The 19,076-nt window shown below is 40.4% G+C and overlaps 1 long non-coding RNA gene across 4 annotated transcripts; it reads right to left on the bottom strand.

The window, feature by feature from the left end:
- Positions 1-5,844: 5,844 nt before the first annotated feature.
- LOC144994021 (uncharacterized) lies at positions 5,845-15,875 on the bottom strand. 4 transcript variants are annotated; one of them, XR_013657393.1, is made up of 5 exons: positions 15,154-15,874; positions 11,625-11,765; positions 10,495-11,423; positions 9,516-9,605; positions 5,845-8,995 (listed from the first exon to the last, which is right to left on the bottom strand). It is a non-coding gene; the product is annotated as an uncharacterized LOC144994021 (long non-coding RNA). The 4 variants fall into 4 exon arrangements; XR_013657391.1 differs by having other exon boundaries at positions 5,845-9,605; positions 10,495-10,569; positions 11,106-11,423; positions 15,154-15,860; XR_013657392.1 differs by having other exon boundaries at positions 5,845-9,605; positions 15,185-15,875.
- Between the last annotated feature and the right edge of the window lie 3,201 nt (positions 15,876-19,076).

Below are 19,076 nucleotides of genomic sequence, written 5' to 3'. Positions count from 1 at the left end.
ATGGGTTTATTGTTTCTCCAGGGATGGTTGTGTAAATAGTTGGAGGGTGTCCAGGCTTGAAGTCAGCTGTTGGCGTGGCTGGAGGGTTTAGTGCGGTTAGTGTGTGCAGTGGGATCTTCTGGCTTCACCGAGCAGCAGAATGGCAGAAAGCTGACGTCACTCGTGAGATGATGATGATGATCCTGAAGCAGAGAGCAAGGATTAATGCAAGGCTGAGAGCAAAACAAGAACATGAGAGCATAAACTGAAGCCCAGGCTTTAGTCACCATAAGGGGTAACGAACTGGCGTTGAACTGATGGGTGAGGTCTCCTTTTAAGCAGCATGGTAGATGAGGTGAGTGAAGTCAGCTGGTGGCAGTCAGGGAGCAGAGCAGGCAGAGCTGGAGGGGGAGGAGTCTGACAGGCACCGTGACAGATATATCATGATAGTTCATTTGGCCATACTTGTATTGATTCAAAATGCTGTCAGGATATTTATTTCATTATGTAATTATTTGTATAAATCGGCAATCTATTGAAAATGTCTTTATGTATTTGCCTTGCATCCCCATTAACCCAGTCGAGCGTAAATACGCCAACCTATATCCGGTCTTTTGGAAACGACATACCCAGAGTAAGCAAGTTCAGGCGGATTTCAGCCAGAGTTCAGGGTTAAAGTCAGGCTAGTTAAACGTGCTTCCTGGAATACCCCCCCATTCCCGCAGCGTCACAGTTCCAAAGTTACGCTTCCAAAGTTATACGATGGAAAGCGCTTAACGGTCCAAAAACTCTGCGGCTCTCTGTGTTTTTGTAAAATAACCATCATGTTCTCAGAGTGTCGTGGTGCAGCAAGGAAGGGAGCAGCACAATCACACGGAGGGGGCGTGTCTGCGATCTCGTAGGGTACAAGTGAGTGCCCCAAAAAAGATTCCTTTTATCCCCTAGACTAAGACCACCCATTTCCACGTAAAATGAATTAAATTTGCGTCAGGGCGCCCCCACTATCCTGTCACCTTGCTGCTACGATGATCATAGGATGCGGCAGAGAGGCGGGGGCGGGGCTTAGACTCACCGCTTATGATTCCAGCCCCGCAACAAACTAACAGCTACTTCCTAATAAAACATAGTTGTAATCCATAAAATTAATATAATCCATTGGGTTTCCTGGATTTAAAGAAAAATAAATAAACAGAAAGGAGTCTGCATCAAAGTGACTTTGTTTCCATCATCTCACTCATCTTAACTCTGGGTGTTTGGCAGACAGAAAAGTCTATTCAAGGTTGTGGAAAATGGACAAAAGATCAAAGGAAACATCACTCTCATAAAGAATACAAATAATTACATAATGAAATAAATATCCTGACAGCATTTTGAATCAATACAAGTATGGCCAAATGAACTATCATGATATATCGGCAAAAACCTTTTTTGATTCAAAGAGGTTCATTGTGTCTATAAGATTATACTGCGTATTTAATTTATTTTTTATCAGACACTGGATTGTTTTGTAATGTAAAACGTACCGACATGTTTCGGTGGAATGTCTTCCACCTTCATCAGGGTCGTCATCAGGTGGTGGTGTGTGACGTCTTTAAAAAACAGCTGATTGTGACTGAGGCGGAGTCACCTGTCAAACTTAGAGAAGTGACTGAAGGTGATGAAGGTGATGAAGGTGGAAGACATTCCACCGAAACATGTCGGTACGTTTTACATTACAAAACAATCCAGTGTCTGATAAAAAATAAATTAAATACGCAGTAAAAACCTTTTTTCTAACACATAGTGTTGCGGCTCCCTGTTATTTCATCTCATTGCTAAACTGATCCAAATGGCTTTTTGAGAGGTACAGTTTAGCGACCCCTGGTCTAGCACATCCACGTGCATTCCAGGTTTGTACTGTAACAGTATCATGTATAAAGTAAAATGTCTTGTTAAAAAAACAATGCTGTTGCATAATGAGGTAATAAGACAATTTATGTTCTAAATTGTTATTTATTTATTTATTTGTTTATTTTTTGTCCTCAAAAAGTATCGATAAGAGTACCGTTAAAATACCGGATCGATAAGCAGTATCGATAAGAGTAGTAGTACCGTTAAAACCTTAACGATAGCCATCCCTATACTTCGGTGAGACAGAGTCTGAGGTTTTAATGATGGCGTATGAAGATTATACGTCCATCAAAAAAGTAATACGGCGTCATCATCAAAAGAAAGAGTTTCTGCTTGCAGTAGAAGAACAGAGAAAGTAAACGCACGAATTTCTGAACTTATTTCCCTTTTCCTTGTGACGCATATATATATAACTTATCCAATTTTGCCAACTTAAATGAATTACTTCTATTGGTAACAAATAATTGAGTTAAATTTAATCAACCTAATTTCTTACGTCTATAAAACTCAATAATTGTTTATACAACTCAAATTTTTGTATTTATCTAACTAAATGTCATATTACTCCAATTCAATTAATATTTTTTCCATCTTAATTAATTATACTTCTTGATCTCTCATATGTCTAAGTATGAGCCTGCAGATATGCAGGGTAAAAAATGCACATTGCGCATAAATTCATTAAAGAATTTTCCGTCTTTAAGTTATTTCTCTGCATGAATGAATGTAAGGGACTATCAGAAGAAAGAGCGCATGGTGGCCATTTGTCCAGCTGATTATTCAATGCTATATTAAAATCCCCTCCTATTATAATAGTTGCATCAGGAAGTTTTTTAAGATCAAAAATTACATCATTTTCAATCAAAGAAAGGAGCTCAACGTTTTCAAGTTTGGAGTTGTAACCATATATGTTAATAGTAATAAAGATCTAATTTTGAGTGGATATTATCAGAAAAACATAATGACCCTGACTGTCACATTTGCTCATCAGAATGTAGCCCTCAAATGTATTTTTAACTGTGAGAGTGTCAGCTGAATGCTGACTACCATGTGATGGATAAACATTTTCATCCCATTGAGATTTTCAGAAGTTTGTATCATTACTGGTAGAATGTGATTCATGAAAGAAAAAAAAGTCAGTTTTCAATTGTTTAGCAAATAGAAACAGCGTTTTATGAAATTTCTTAATCCCCTGACATTTAAAGAACCCAAAGATAAAGACAAGATTTAAAATAAAAATAAAAATCTGAGTAAATTGGAGTGTTGTTACTTTCAATCTGTGCGCCAGATTTCATGTAGAGTGGGGAAAAAATGTTTTAAATAACCTTTACGCCACTTTTAAGAATTAAAAAATAATATGCCAAAAAAAAGAGCAAACATATTTCTCACATTCAGAACTTGTTTTAGCTGCCAACCTGGATTTAAGACAAACAAAAACTTATTAATATAACATCTCAATATAAGTAACTGTGACTGTGAACACGACTTAAAGAAATAAACGGCAGAACAGTTGAGATCAGAACAGGTTGAGTGTTTTCCTTAAGGCTTAAACAGCAAAAAGCTGCTCAAGATGCTGTTACTTCTGTGGGTCTGAGTTCTCGGAAAGACCCACTTCTTTACCGTTGATATAGGCTCGGGCCCCCACGTAGTAGGCAACTTTCCCTTCTCTTCTTGCTGCTTGTATTAAGGGCCAAAGTGCTGCTCTGGTTTCCCGGTCCGCTGGGCACAGGTCCTCCGTGAAGCAGAGATGGATTGTTTTTTTGCGGCTTTCCACACGGCAACCAGAGAATGATCCCTCTCGGCTTAAGTCTCATTTTCCTTCAGTTTTCCCAAACGGTGCACAGTGTCGATCACATCTGGAAGCTTCTGTTTTCCCTCCGGGAAAATCGTTTAACAAATGTGGATGGTTTCTCTTTTCACATCTTCTCTGGACACTGTTTCTGGAACTCCATATAATTTTAAATTCCAGTGTCTTGAGTAGCTTTCTGACTCCATGAGTCTTTCCTGCAGCCGCAGAATATTAGCTTCATCATTGTTTGTTTTCTTTTCAAGTATGTCCATCCTTATCTTTACATCTTTTATGTCTTCAAAAGCAAAGTCAACAGATTTTTTAGGCCCTCAATTTTGAGCGGATTTACATGGGGTCCCTTCAGCTGAAATAGGCAGAGGTGGAAAATCTTCTTCATCCGGGATGATCATGTCTTGTTCAGGATTTGTCTTCGGAGTATTGTCGTGTCTCGCACCACTTACGGCACTGCTGCTGTTAGTGTGAGCCATGGCTTTGCTCTCCTTAGAGGCTCTTTTCCGTTCTCGAGATGGCATTGTAATGACGGTAAAATTATTCCCTTTTTTGATTATGACAGCAATAAATGTGCAAGTAGCGATTAATTAGCTGGTTTCCACAGTATTTTTTAAAGTTTGGCGCAACAGGTTGAAAAGTAGCGTCTGCTCAAGCCGCCATCTTGGTCAGCCCCTGTCGGCCTACAACTACCGTTCAGGTTCCTTTCCACTGAGGATGACGTCACACTACAGTGGCCTCACTTGGACAAACTACCAAGCGTGGAGATATGCTATGGCTCTACATATTTTCATTTCACGTTTCCTTTTGTAATATAAAGTTCTTTTCCCCTCATAAGTTTTGTCTGACATTATTCTTTATAGTATTTATAGAGAGATTTTGCCACAACCCACTTTGTAAAAAGATCCGTGGCTGTTAGAATGAACCTGCTGCTGCACAGAAAGAACCGTGTGTCTGATCAGCTTGAGTCTCGTAGCTTCGTGTTTGCAGGCAGGAAAAATGCTTTGTTATAGTGTTCGGTCCAGGGAAGGTTTCGGACCGTAGTCCGTTCAGCTGCAAATGCACTTAATAATAATCACAACAATAATAAAAGCATGTTTTGAAGATACTCTAGCCCTATTTTGGAGCTCTGCTTTTTTACAACAAACTTCAAAATATCTTCTTCTATGGTAGTGTCCTAATTTGTCCAGACTAATTACTATCTGAAATGTCATCAGACCAACGGACAGCCAATCAAATAATGTGACGTCAGCACTACTCGAAGGACCCCGAACGGTTATTGTACCTATACCGTATCTGACCGAGTCTGGTGTGCATCACAGTTTTCTTGCATGTTCGAATTTTTGTTATTATTGGTTTTGCATCTATTGTGATTTTCTTTTCTGCAAGTTTGCTGTGGTGTCATCGGTATGGTATTGGACTGCAAATAATGATCCTGTGTTAAAGCTTCGACTTACGGAGCCCGTGTCCTGACATTAAGATATAAAAATATATCTTGTTCCCACAGATTAATATCTTGTTCCCACAGATTATTATCTCGTTCCCACAAGATACTATTCCGTTCCCTCAAAATACTATTCCGTTCCCTCGAAATGATTAACTCATGCGAACGCAATAATTGTTTCGTTCGAACGCAATAATTAATCCGTTCGAACGCAATAATTATTCACGTCATAAGTCATACACGCGGATATGCTCTCTGTACGCCGGCAAAAGCCACTTTCAGCGGTGACTTCCGTGTCTCTGTGACCCACATTCGTTCAAAAAAGGAACATGAAAAACAAAAGTGATCACTTTATTACTGTCTCAATGAATATAAGAAAAACATCAAAAGATTTATGATAACTAGGCTGCTTTGTCATACGATAGCTCCTGCTAGGCTACTACTAGCTCCGCCGCAGAACTCTTTGATGTATGCCGGCATTTGGGCAACTGGCTGGTCGGTTGACAGACAGCTGATATTGTAGTTTAGGGTCGAATAGGAATAATAATATTCAGGACTTGTCTTTTATTAACTTTAGCAGTCAGTCGCTTTACATTCGAAGGCTATAAGGATACATGCTAACTGACTAGCCGATCCTTTATCCTGTTATTAATTTACGTCATAGATTTACAGCAGATACCTTCACATTTCTGTCTGTCTGTGTCTCATTACATTGCATTGAAGACACGGAGGATGTTTAGAGAACAGATTTATTTATTTTAAAAAGCACAAAAGCATCCATCGTATTTACGTTCATGATTCACATGATGATGATCTGGTACGCCCTCAGTCATCTTGCTGCAAAAGCCGCTTCCTGCCGCTACTTCCGTGTCTCTGTGAGCATTCAATAGGGGTAAAAATAAAAGCAAGAATGGTCGATCTGTTATTGTCTCGATGAAAACTGAAAAATATCATATTAAGCTGGCTGCTTCGCCTAATGCACTTACCTTTAGCTCGTAGCATAACAACAATAGCAGTACGTCACGTTTCCCAACATGCTTTGCAGCCAATCATTGGCCAATCACCTTGTCCCTTTAACCGAGGTGAAACAACAAGACCAATGATTGGCCGCTAAAAGTTAAGAGAGTTAAGCTCAACCATTTTCGGCTCCCGCGCAGCTCCATTCTGCTGTATTGGGGTGGTGGACCCTTGATCGTAAGATTGCAGGTTCCATTTCAGCCTTGCACGCCCATGGGTCAATGTGTCCTTGGGCAAGACACTGAACCCACCTTGCCTTGGTGGTAGGCAGGCGCCTGTGTCTGCCACTAGTGAGTGAATCTGTGTGTGAATGTGTGTGGGATTGGGTGAATGGGTCTGTGACTGTAAAGCGCTTTGGGCCTTGTAGGTAGAAAAGCGCTATACAAGTATACGCCATTTACCATCCAGAAATCCTGGGTTCAACACCGGTGTTTAACAATTTTTTTTTTATTAGCTTTGCATTTATTTTCTTCATGTGATGTGTTTTGCTATGTCAGGCACTTCTCACAAAAAACATAAATTGTTGTGTTGTATAAATGTTTTTTATCATCATTACCAAAATTGTTTTGCTTTACATGTTTTCATTATCATTTCGACATTGAAGTGTTGCAAGCTTAGTTGAAGCATGATATACATCCACTCCGCCACCAGATGCCGCTGTTTTGTGTGGTTTCAAAGCCATAAATGGTTGGTTCATGTTTTTCCGGCAAAAGTACATGAACCCCTATGAAAGCTTTTACCTCTGAGATATTCAAATAATTAAATATTGTACCTGAGATTTAAGACGGCTAAACAGCTTTACTTTCAACGCATGCGCATCACCCCGCCACACGCAGCACGTGCTTGTCCTCTCCAAACCAAGTTTCCCAACCAATGAGTTATATCACTAGAGGAGACATCACGTGATTCCTCATGGGAGGAGAGCACCGCCATCTTGGTGAGGTCAAGTTACTACTGCAGTGCATGCATGTGAACACATTTTTTGCATAATACCAGTTCATTGTTTGGGTTTCAACTGCCAAAATCAGAGAACTGAGTCCATGAAGGAGAGGAGGAAGGCATATCATTTCACAGGTAAGTACAATATTTTTCCTTTTAATGCTGCAGGGGCTTCATTAATCATACACATGTTTTCATGCATGATGCTCCAGGGCTATTATCAACTGCATGATGTTTGTATAATTTGCTGTCGACATAAAAGTACATTTTATTTTGCTAAACCTGTATACAGCATACTAGGCTATTAAAGTAATATAGATTTATACATTTCTGACTCAGAGACTGAAATTTTCTTGCAGGTTTCCAATGGATTCAGACTTAAAGAAAAAGTGGATCTTAGCAATAAAAAGAGCTAACCCAGATGGATCACTGTGGTTACCAACTAGTAATACACTCTGAATATGTTCAGAACATTTGTGGAAACACATTTAGATAAGAGGCCAGACTGTTTGCTTGAAACCCGACACCATAACATCTGTGTTACACAAATTGATCACTCATATGAATCAGTATAAATCTATTGTTTTTCTTTGTTGTTGTTTTTTTTTTAGGGTAAATCTAATGTTCACTTTTGGACTTCTTTTGAATATTTATTATTTTTATTATTATTATTATTATTATTATTTAGTGACTTATTATTTATGTATTGTTATTATTTATTGTTTGTATTGACTTACTATTGATTTATTACTATTGATTTAGTATTATTATTATTATTAACTTATTGTTGGGTTTTTCTAAATAATTTAAATTACATGTCAAAGAGGTCTAAAACTTCTAAATGTTTAGAAATTATTTTTAAAAATTCTTTGGAATAATTTTTTTATTTGTAAGAAGTCCTGCAACAATGCATTTTCATTAAAGTTTGAGCTTTTAAGGCTGACTTTTTCTCTTCTTTAACAACAACAAATGATGTATCTATATATATATTATATATATAAATATAATATATTTACATATATGTATAAATATATATAAATGTAAAATATATATAGTATATAAAAGCTACTTAGACACCTCTAAAAGCAATGGAAATCATTGTCATGTGGGCGTCGTCGACCTCACCAAGATGGCGTCGCGCTCCGCCACCGTCGGCCAGGCTTCTAAAACGGGCGTGTCTCCTCTAGTGATATAACTCATTGTTCCCAACTTACATACCGCATGTGGCCACTAGATGGCAGCGTAAGCTGCATAATTTATAGCTTTACAGTGAATTGTTAAATCTTATTGCCCCAAACAAGAAAAAATAACAATTAAACCCGTAAAAAAAAATAACAAAAAAAACATGCACAATTGGGGGAGACAGAACAAGTATTAAGACTTTTATACAATTCAGAAAACAAAATTGATTAAATGCGGCAAGACTAGATTTTTTCTGGAGGAAAAAAATATACAAACAGTAATTTTGAGAAACAAATTGTTACATCTATTTAAAATAACAAAGAAATCTGTGTAAATCTTTAGGTTAATATAGACAGCATAGAAAGTTAAAAAAAAGATGTAGAAAAGATAATTCTTTGAAGGATCAAGAAGCATAAAAGTGGAAAATGAAATCATACTGATTGAAGAATTAAAAAAATCATCCACATTCTTTACTATTTGTTTGATATATTATAACTCTGAACAGATTGAGATGATAATTTATCTTGTTTTTTAAGTGAGTCAGAGATTTCTGACCAAAGACTTATTTTGAAGAAAGTCTGAAAAAGACTGAAAGACTTACAAATTTTCACCTCTGAAATGATTTCTGTCATGATCTGACGCTGGTGTTCTATCGTTTGGTGATGAAAAAAAGAAGATAACTTTAAAATGTGGTCATCAATGGAGTCAAGGAGAAGCGGGCAGGTCTTCAATTCATCATTCTGCTCCTGTGAGAAACACAGAACTGATCACTCTGACTCTTTGTTCTACTTGCGGCCGTGGTGCAGCGGTAGGGCGGTCGACTCATGATCGTAAGATTGCAGGTTCGATTCCCGCGTGCAAGGCTAAATCAATAGTAATAAATCAATAGTAAGTCAATACAAACAATAAATAATAACAATACATAAATAATTCCCGCCTTGCACGCCCTTGCACGCCCATGTGCCGAAGTGTCCTTGGGCAAGACACTGAACCCCACCTTGCCTCTGGTGGGAGGTTGGCGCCAGTGTTTGGCAGCGGAGCCGCCATCAGTGTGTGAATGTGTGTGTGCATGGGTGAATGGGACTGTGACTGTAAAGCGCTTTGGGCCTTCATAAGAAGGTAGAAAGCGCTATATAAGTATACACCATTTACCATTTACCATTTACTTTATAAGGACAGAATATGAACTCAGCTTATGTTTCATGGAAAAAGTCAGAATCAGTCATAGTCTGTGTCTGTAACAGTTTCATGTGTTTGTGTTGTCACCTTGTGTTCTGGTCCATATGCAGACTGATGCAGTGATGACTGAGAGTGCTGCTAAACCCACAGGAACATAGATGATCCTCCACCAAACACCTTCAAGGAGAATCAAACCATTCAGAACATTTTCTCAATAAAATGGAACACAAACATCATCACCACTTTGATGCTGATGACACTTGACTTTTCTTTTCTTTTCCTACAGATGACATGACTGTGTCATCTCATGTTTCTGTCTATCCAACATCCCCACTTGAATTAATGATAAACTTCTTTAGCTGAGTCTTCCAGCACAGCAGCTCCATTTGCAATCTTTAAGGAAGGCTAAAAACTGAATCATTTTACAACTTCCAAAGCACATTAAAACTTTAAAATGAAGCTCTGTCTGTTTTCAGACATTTATCTTACAGTTATTATTACCCTTTATGGTGCTGACCTGTTTTTTGTCTGTTTTCTCCCTTTATTGTTGGTTCCTTTGGGTAAAAATGTCTGCTGAATATTTCAATCTAAATCTTAGCTTCTGCACCTCTAAAGGACTTCAGTTGGGATGGGTGAAGTGCAGCTAACCTCCAACTTTGAATTGTGTCTGGTGGTGGAAAGAGTTCTTCAAGCAGATGGAAGAACCTCAGGAGGAAGAGCAGCTAAATACTGAGTGATTAGTTGTTGGTTCAATTCTGAACCTTTTCTGTGTTTAAGCATCACATTTATTCTCTGATGATTTCATAAGTGTTGAACTTTACAGATGAGACGAACTCCTCATAAAGTAACTAGTGGTGTTTTGTTAAACAAGTAACTGGAACATTATTTCTATGTCAAGAGTCATTTTATGTTTGACTAGAAGTTTCAGCAAAAACAGAGACTTAGTCTTTTGATTGACAGGTCAGAGTTGAACCCTCAGCTCTAAAACATTCTCACTGGGTTTTTCTGACAACCTTCATGTTTGGTGACATCATCTTTAGATGAGACGATGACATCGACCACATACCTGTTTTAGAGAGATGATCTGTTGCAGCTGATGGTTTGTATGTTGGTTTAAGTCTTCTTTGGCAGACCACATAATCTACGAGAAAGCAGAAGTTTGATGAAATAAGTGTCCTCTGATGTATGTGAAAAACTATAAAAAACTGTTTCACACACAGTTCACATTCTTAAACTGAGTTTGAATAATTTCACATTTAGATGTATATTCCTTCATTCATTCATTTTCTTAACCGTTTTTCCCTTTCTGGGTCACGGGGCTGCTGGAGCCTATCCCGGCCACTTGTGGGTGAAGGCAGGGGATGCCCTGGACAGGTCGCCAGTCTGTCGCAGGGTAGAATGTCCACAAACACACACCCATTCACTCTCACACTCACACCTAGGGACAATTTAGAGTTGCCAATTAACCTATGAAGCATGTTTTGGGACGGTGGGAGGAAGCCGGAGACCCCGGAGAGAACCCATGCACGGGAAGAACATGCCAACTCCACATTTAGATGTATAAACTAGAAAAGATCAAACAATAGAAGTCTTAATATTTTTCTGCATATCAGTTGATGTATGTTTCAGTCTCATATTCACAAACTTAAAGCTTCTGATATTAAAATCAAAACTTACTCTTAACATTCAGTTCAACATTAAAACCTGTAACCTCTTGTCCTGATGTGCTGAACTGTCTGCAGGTGTAAATTCCAGCATCTTCATCTGTGATCTTCTTTATCACCAGAGAAAATTTCTCTGCAAGACTCAGTCTGTCTGATTTAGATCCAACATCTTTGTGAATCTTCCCGTGTTCAAACAGGGAAAATGTTTGTCCTGAATTACTGTACAGCCAGGTGATTCTGGAACATCCATCACTGAAATCATTTCCATTTTCACATTTCAAAGTGACTTCATCTCCAACTCTGACAGTCTTCTGTTCAAATGTTTGAGCGTCTACAGTTTAGAGAAAGAGAGAAACACAAACATGTTGTGTTGATCCTTTTGATGAACATCTTAGACATTTAACATGCATGTTTAAAGAATACACTAAAGTCAATGTGGTTAGCAGCCTGCTGTCATTAGCATTAAGAACACAACAAGTCATGTTCCATGCTTTCAGAAAGGTCATGTTTGAATCTCTGTCATGTTTCTTACCTGTAAATGTGAGCATCCATGTCAGAAACAGAGGGAAGTGAAGTGATGTGAAGTCAAACATTGTTCTCTCCTCTGCTCTTCTCTGTCTCTTCTTCTCTCAGTGTTTTCTGTCAGAGGCTGAAGCCAACATCAACCCACACTCTGGACACAAATACATCAATTTCCTGTGGTTAGTATTTCCTCCTTCAAGTCACTTCAGGTTTTTTTCTTCTTCTTCATTTTTGTTCACAGCTTTGAACAACAAGCTTCTAAATCTACCGTACATTTTCAAAAAACTATAAATGAGACTGAAGTAAATTCTGAATCTAAGTACATTTGTATGTTCATGTCTCTTAAAAAGTAAAAAAGTGGTTTTCTGTAAATGAGGTTTTAGCAGCATCACATGATTGTGTGATCTAGACTTTGACTGTTTTATCTCCCAGCATTCACAGCTCATAGTGTGAGATCCGGTCTCAAGGTCTTTTGGTCCAACGTCCTTTTGAAAGAAGCATTCTGATGTCTAGCTTTCTACATGTCAAGGACTTTATTGCAAAGACTTTTGGTTTTTGTGATTTAAACACGTTTTTAGATTTTTTTGGACATGAAGTAGATGTCAAGTTAAGTCAGGATATGGTTCCTCTTTCTGCGAATAACAGCTCCTTGTTCAAGTAACTTCAGAGGTTTTTTTCTTCTTCCTGCTCATGTTTGCTCACAGCTTCTTAAAAAAAAGCTTTTATTTCTAAATTTTGAAAAAGACTAGAATTGATCCTAAAGTGAAAGGCTTTAGCATGTGACCTAAACTTTGACTGAATTTACCTCCCACCATTCACAGCTAACTGTGTGAGATCTGGTTTAGTTTTATTTTACTGTCAGGGGGGTTAATAGATGTATGACTCAGCAGAATTCTCTCCTATACTTCTTTCAACCCAATCACCAATTTTCAAGTGTTAATGTGTGCAGAGTTAACTACAATCAATATGAATGACCAATTTAAGGCTTAATCTTTGGCCTTTAGAATCAGTAATGTCAGAGACTATGGTTTCAGCGAATCTGTACGTAAATTACAATAATGTAAGGCAGGCATTAATATAAATGTAATCTTTATATTACTATATATTCATCAATATTAGCATAGAATTTTTGACAAAGAAATACAAAAAAACTGGGCCAAAAAATTGTGGCGGATAGGGCACTGAGGGGACATCTCCTGATTACTCACAGTGATGTCCCATCACCCTCCCCACCAAGGGGCCCTAAATGTCTAAGGTGCAGTTAAAATTGGCGGATAGGGCGCTAAGAGGACATCTGTTGCTCGCTGGCAGTGATGTCCAACCACCCCCCTTACAAGGGCCCTACATGTATAAGGTGCAAATAAAACCGAGAGGGGGGGGGGGGGGGGCATTCCATACGGACACCCTGGGAGGGGACCACTGCCAAGTACCTCCTCCCCACAAGGTGCATCACAGGCTGAACCGCTCGCCCCCTCACCTTAATATGAGATTATATGAGGAAGGGGGTAAGTCGGGGACAGCTGGTAGACTGTACCCCGGTGGTCAAAGAGCCGTCCCCCAGCCACCTCAAGCATAGGGCCCAGGTCTACCGCTGATTGCCTGAGCGGAGACCCCGACCCGCCAAACCTCCAAGGTCCCGTGGAGAAGTCCCCTCAGTGCCCTACCGGCCAATTTTAACTGCACCCCCTTAGTACACACACCCTTTACCCCACAACAATATACACTCAAACACTCTAAATGCACACACACACCCTCACAAACACACACACACACACACTGCTCTCCTGGTTGGGGCGGGGCGGCACTCTCTCTCCCCCCATGCCTCCCTGCTCTCTGGCTCTGGGGTCCCCCGTGGCGGTCCTGCTGGCCCTGGCCTGGGTGGCGGATGTAATAATAATAATAATACATTTTATTTAGAATGCGCTATACATTTTAGGTAAAATCTCAAATGTGATCGGTTGTTCTCTGCCTGCTGCCGTGTGGCATTGGGGGGTTCTGGCTGCTGCAGCTGCTGTGGCGGGGGTCTTGGTGAGGGGATGGCTGGGCACTCTCCCTCCTTCTTTTCACATTCCACCATCCATTTTAGAAGAACATAAGCACCTGAGCACAGGTGTTAGCTCACCTTTGCACAAATAGTTTGTGTGATTGAATGAAATATTTCACACTAGTTGGTTTGAAGGCATAAGTATGCGTGTGTGAACACTATCTGTATTGTGTACATGTTGACATTTTTTCAGCCAACAGGGGTGTTTATAACATTCATTTGAGTGTGTGTGTGGACAGGCCCCACCCTTTCTAAATTTGTATTACATCTGAACCTCAATGTAATGATAAACATCCAGAATATTGTTGTCTTATGCTTCATGGTTTACCCCCCACCCCCCCTATAATTATCTTCCTATGCACCCCTTCTCTAATATCCCCCTTTCTTCCTCCCTCCTTTCCTTTTCCGTCTTGTCCAACACAAAAGATCTTAAATACGATTAAAATGAATAAAGTTTGGTTCTCGATTACAGACATGCCTCTGGTTTGTCTGAAGATTCATAACCCCTGTTGTTAAAGTAAAATATGTCCAACACAAGAGGCTTTCAGCTCTCATCTGTTTGCCCAGCTGTTGGACAGGACAAGTTAAATAAATAAATAAATAAATAAATAAATAAATAAATAAAAAATAATTAAATAAATAAATAAATAAAAAAGAATCAGATTTGGTCAACAAAATCCATTTACAAAGTTGTGAATGGAGTATACTTAAACAGCTCCTTTCTACCTTCTTCAAAGGCTCAAAGCACTTTACAGTCCCACACCCGTTCAGACACACATTGGCGCCAACCTTCCACCTGAGGCATGGTGGGGTTCAGTGTCTTGCCCAAGGACACTTTGGCCAGATTTACACTACAGGTCTTGATGCTCATATCCGATTTTCTGACTATATCTGATTTTTTTGACGACTCGCTTACATCATCTTTTAAAAGTGACCCGTATCCAATTTCAGCATTTACACTATACAATGCTGAAACTATCAAACGTAGACATTCTGAGGACAACGTAGCAGCATTTCCGCCTTCCGCGGACCTCCTTCAGACTTCTGTGACTGCGGTTGTCATGGAGGCAACGCAGCGACGGAAGGAGGCGTTGCCTTGGGCGCTTCTGAGGGGATGCGCAGGAGAGGAAAAGAAGGAGGGCTGCTCCGCTCTCTCTGAAATTTGAATGAGGAAGTGTTTGCAGACGTGCCGTACTAACAGTTTGATCCAAGTGTTGAACCTTTACTGCGCGATGACTTCTCTTTTCTGACCGTAGTCAGAAAAACACGGGAGATTTCCTCGGGGTTCTCTTTACCGTTCTGAACCCTCAGCCTCCAAAGTGGGTTGAGAAAGACTCCAAAAATTTTGGGCGAGACACTTTATTTTTAATTTACGACAGTCCCCCGCTCCACGGTCACACCCGCTTTCCTCTCCTTACACACGCAAGCACGCGCGCACACACACGGTCCCCATCATACACGTCCCCCAAAGAAATAAACGGCTTTTAGCCTGTACCATAGCAACGGTGTCCTGCTTCATTAGTTACCGTTTGCGTCCGGACCGGACATGACAGCGGTTTCCAACTACAGTCTGAAGCCTGAGGCTGAAAGGTAACACGCTGACAGCAAAATCAGCGCACAAAAAGCACCTTAATAAGTCATGTGATCTCAGTTGGTGGTGTCCTGAATTGACGTCACTGACGCACGACTGCCATTTACTGGGGAATATCCGATTTGGCTGCTTACATGGCACACGCAAATGCACGTATCCGATTCGTATCTGATTTATTTCCACATATGAGTGAGGCCTGTATCCGATCTGAGAAAAACGGAATCCATGCGCTTTTGTCCTGCTTACACGCTCACCGGTCATATCCGATCTTGACCAAATGAGAGGAAAAAAATCGGAATTGGGGCACTTGAACCAAGCAGTGTAAAGGCAGCCATAGATACATGAGCGGGCAAGGCGGGAATCAAACACACAATCTTGCGATTGGAGGTTGATCGCCTTGGCACTGCACCACAGCCGCCCCTTGTAAATTGTAGATTTAAAAAACTCCACATTCTTCACTGTTTGTTTGCTTATCAGTCACTCGGCATGTGTTTGGGATCAAAAATCTTAGAAATCTGAAACACAGAGTTAAAGATTTCTCCCTAAAATCTGAACTGAAAATTAACAAATGACCGATTTTACTGCCAAAAATTAGACCTACAACTTTGCCTATTACCGTAACTTTATACCTGTCTAACTATTTTCTACCTTGTATGTTTTACAATTACAATTTTTTTTTCATTTATAAGAAAAGACAGATTTCAGTTTACAGAAAATAAATTATAAATTATTTCCAGCAAACCTTAACTGTTGTAATAAACCAATAAATAACAAAATCCTGGTTTATTTTGATTTTAGAAACATATCTTAGACTGAATAAAATCCTAATAAAGCAAGACTTGGGTTTATGAATCTGTGAGTTTAAAAATATCTTTGGGGGCTCTGTGATGGGGCTTCAGCTGTTCTTGTTATTTATTAACAATCCATCCAACCATCCATCCATCCATCCATCCATCATTCTATCCATCCATCCATCCATCCATCCATCCATCCATCCATCCATCCATCCATCCATCCATCATTCTATCCATCCATCCATCCATCCATCCATCCATCCATCCATCCATCCATCCATCCATCCATCCATCCATCCATCCATCCACCATTCATCATTCCATCCATCCATTCATCATTCCATTCATCCATCCATCCATCCATCATTCCATCCTTCTATCCACCATTCATCATTCCATCCATCCATTCATCATTCCACCCAACCATCCATCCATCCATCCATCCATCCATCCATCCATCCATCCATCCATCCATCCATCCACCATTCATCATTCCATCCATCATTCCATCCATCCATTCATCATTCCATTCATCCATCCATCCATCCATCCATCCATCCATCCATCCATCATTCTATCCATCCATCCATCCATCCATCCATCCATTCATCATTCCACCCAACCATCCATCCATCCATCCATCCATCCATCCATCCATCCATCCATCCATCCAACCATCCATCCATCCATCCATCCATCCATCCATCCATCCATCCATCCATCCATCATTCTATCCATCCATCCATCCATCCATCCATCCTTCCATCCATCCATCCATCCATCCATCCATCCATCCATCCATCCATCCATCCATCCATCCATCCATCCATCCATCCATCCATCCATCATCCCATTCATCCATCCATCCATCCATCATTCCATCCTTCTATCCACCATTCATCATTCCACCCAACCATCCATCCATCCATCCATCCATCCATCCATCCATCCATCCATCCATCCATCCATCCATCTATTCATCCACTCTCCAAATCGGCTTAATCCCATCTGTGGACACAGAGTAGCTGGAGCCTATCCCTCTTACTCTTGGGTAAAGGCGGAGAACACCCAGAACAGGTCATCATTCAGTTGCAGGGACCATTCTTTACTTTTGTTCAAAGTAATGTAATTCAATCGGTCCAGAGGGTTTTTTCTCTTCATTTTTGTCATGTTTTTTCACATTTTAAAACCAAAGCTTCTGAATCTGCACTTGTAACTAAACTAAACTTAACTAAACTGCTCAAAAGAATAAAGAATCACTTTGAAAAAACATCCTACAACCAAACGATTGGAATATTCTTTTTAAATGTTTTATTCTTTAGTTGCATGTCTTGACAACACAACCACAAAAAAATAATTAATGAAAATTAAATGTACTGGCCTATGGAGGTCTGGGTATGGAATAATATTCAGAAATCAAAGTGGAAAAACCCACTAAAGGCTGATTCAGCTTTAATATGATGTCTTTGAAAAAATTCCAAATGAGGCTCAGTAGTGTGTGTGGCCTCCACATACCCATATAACTTTCCTGCAATGCCTGGGTGTGATTCTGATGAGGCAGTGGAGGCTCTACTGAGGGATCTCCTCCCACACTTGGACCAAAGCATCCACCAACTCCTGGACAGTCTGTGGTGCAACCTGCCGTTGCCATGATGTCACAGATGTGCTCAGTTGGATTCAGGTCTGGGGAACAGGCTGGCCAGTCCATTGCATCAATACCTTCATCTAGTAGAAACTGCTGACACACTCCAGCCACATGAGGTCTAGCATTGTATTGCATTAGGAGGTTCCCAGGGCCAATGACACCAGCACCTGGGGTCTGAGATTCTGATCTCAGTACCTTATGGCAGTCAAGCTACCACTGGTGAGCACCTGGAGAGCTGTGTGGCCCTCCAATGAAATGACACTCCAGACCACTACTGACCCACTGCTAAACCGGTCATGTTGGAGGATGTTGCAGATAGCAGAACATTCTCCATGGCTTCTCCAGACTCTGTCACGTCTGTCACATGTGCTCAGAGTGAACACGCTTTCATCTGGAAAATTTGTCACTGGCGCCCTGCTCTCTTCACAATCATTGTGTTCTCTAGTAAATGCCAAACATCTTGCACGGTGTTGGGCTGTAAGCACAACTGCCACCTGTGGACGTCAGACCCTTGTACCACAGATGCATGCACATTGTGGTCTGCTGGAGGTCATTTTGTAGGATTCTGCCAGTGCTCATACTGTTTCCCCATTTCCACAAAGGAGGAGGTAGTGGTGCTGATGCATAGTTGTTGCCGTCCTACAGCCTCCTCCACATCTCCTGATGTACTGGCCTATCTCCTGGTAGCGCCTCCCTGCTCTGGACACTACGCTGACAGGCAGCAAACCTTCTTGCCACAGCTTGTATTGATGTGCCATTCTGTTGTGTGGGTTTTGGACTCTGTCTGATGGAAGCGCTGGAGTGACAACATTTTCACCATTTAAAAGTCACCAAAACATCAGCCAGAAGACTTAAGGACAGAGAAGTTTTCTGTGGTCACCACTTAAAGAACCACTCCTTCATTGGAGGTGTCTTACTGATCACTTATTGTTTCCACCTGTTGTAGATTCCAATTGAACAAAATGTGAAATTGATTTGGGCTGTTTCCGGTTCCGGGTTATACAGCAGGACGCGTGGCGTGCCTCTCTGCGAATACTACTATCTTCAAATTACTTAAAAAGTTGATTTTTCTCCAAAAAAGAGAGCTGACCATGCCCCCGAAGAAACCCCAGGAATATGAAGAGCTCAAAAAGTCTCTTGACATTATTCAAGAAACGCTGAAAAGTTTTATGGATCAAGTGTCGGCTAAGCTAACACCGCTCTGGGAGATGATGGAAGAGTTCCGAAGATTTCGGGCTCAAAACGAGCAGCGAGAAAACCGGGTCGAGATTCTGGAGAAAAGACTGGACGATGTGGAACAGCAAGTAAGAATGAATAATGTCATTCTCACTGGAGTACCAATCAAGCCTCGAGCGAAGCTGAATGCAGCAGGAGCTAGCACTGCTAAT

This window comes from Oryzias latipes, chromosome 7, assembly GCF_053564925.1.
Source record: "Oryzias latipes strain Hd-rR chromosome 7, Olatipes_Hd-rR_3.1".
Lineage (NCBI taxonomy): Eukaryota > Metazoa > Chordata > Actinopteri > Beloniformes > Adrianichthyidae > Oryzias > Oryzias latipes.
The sequence above is the reverse complement of the archived record's forward strand: the minus strand, read 5'-3'. Positions and strand labels throughout refer to the sequence as shown.